Source organism: Nannospalax galili, unplaced genomic scaffold (genome assembly GCF_000622305.1).
Source record: "Nannospalax galili isolate Female #2095 unplaced genomic scaffold, S.galili_v1.0 scaffold788, whole genome shotgun sequence".
In the NCBI taxonomy this organism is placed as follows: Eukaryota; Metazoa; Chordata; class Mammalia; order Rodentia; family Spalacidae; genus Nannospalax; species Nannospalax galili.
In genome coordinates this window covers 1,725,157-1,726,795 of record NW_008359996.1, presented here as the reverse complement: position 1 = coordinate 1,726,795, position 1,639 = coordinate 1,725,157, and positions in this window count along the sequence as shown.

Genomic DNA, 1,639 nt, shown 5'->3' with positions numbered 1-1,639 from the left:
AAATGCAAGTCAAGAAACGTCATTAGTCATATGAATGGACTCAAAGACAAAAACCACACTGTCATCTAAATAGATTCAGGAAAGGCTCTTGACAAAATTCAGCATGCATTTATATGCAAAGTCCTAGAGGGAAATGGACTGGAGGGAACATACCCCAACATAATTAAAGCTATAAAAAATAAACTCACAGCCAACATCATTCTAAACAGAGAAAAACTGGAAGCATTCCCATTCAAATCAGGAACCAGACAAGGCTGTTCACTTTCTCCATTTCTCTTTAACATAGTGCTTGAAACTCTTGCAAGAGCAGTAAGACAAGAGCAGGAAATTAAAGGAGTAATAATTGGAAAAGAAGAAATCAAATTATTCCTTTTTGCAGATGATATGATATTATACCCAAGAGACGCCAAAAATTCCACCAGAAAACTCCTAGAAATTATTAACATGGTCAGTAAAGTGGCAGGTTACAAAATTATTCTACAAAAGTCTGTAGCCTTTCTATATACCAATAACAATCAGAGAAAGAGCACATGGAACCACTCCCCTTCACAATAGCTGCAACAACAACAAAAAAATCTCAGAATAAACCTGACCAAAGATATTAAAGACCTCTACAACGAAAAATTTAAATCTTTAAAGAAAGAGATTGAGGAAGACATCAGAAGATGGAAGGACCTCCCATGCTCATGGATTGGAAGAATTAATATTGTGAAAATGACCATCCTACCAAAAGCCATTTATAGATTCAATGCAATGCTAATCAAAATCCCCATGACATTTTTCACAGAATTGGAAAAAACCATCCTACGATTCATATGGAAGCACAAAAGACCTCAGATAGCCAAAGCAACCCTATAGCTGTAGTCATAAAACAACATGGTACTGGCACAAAATTAGGCCCATAGATCAATGGAAGAAAATTGAAGACCCAAATGTGAGTACATGCAATTTCAGCCACCTGATGTTTGACAAAGGGGCCAAGAACATTCACTGGAGGAAAGACAGCATGTTTAGCAAATGGTGCAGGCAAAACTGGATCTCCACCTGTAGAAGAATGAAACTAAACCCCTATCTTTCACCTTGCACAAAAGTCAATTCCAAATGGATCACAGACCTCAATGTAAAGCCTGAAACTCTGAAACTGTTAGAAGAAAACATTGGGGAAAACCTACAAGATAATAGATATAGGAAAAGATGTTCTAAACTGGACATCAATTGCTCAGGAAACAAGGTCAAGAATCAACAAATGGGACCTCATTAAACTAAAAAGCTTCTGTACATCAAAGGAGGCAACCAGGGAAGTGAAGAGAAAACCCACAGAATGGGAGAAAAATCTTCACCAGCGACACATCTGACAGAGGTTTAACATCCATAATATATAACAAACTCAAGAAACAGAGAATCAAGACAGGAAGTAACCCAAATAAAATATAGGCTAAGCCAGGCGTGGTGGCGCACGCCTTTAATCCCAACACTCGGGAGGCAGAGGCAGGCAGATCTCTGTGAGTTCAAGGACAGCCTGGTCTACATAGTGAGTTCCAGGCCAGCTGGGACTACAGAGAGACCCCGTCTCAAAAAAAGACCAAAAAAAAACAAAACAAAACAAAACAAAAAAACATGTATCAGTATCAGGGCTGGA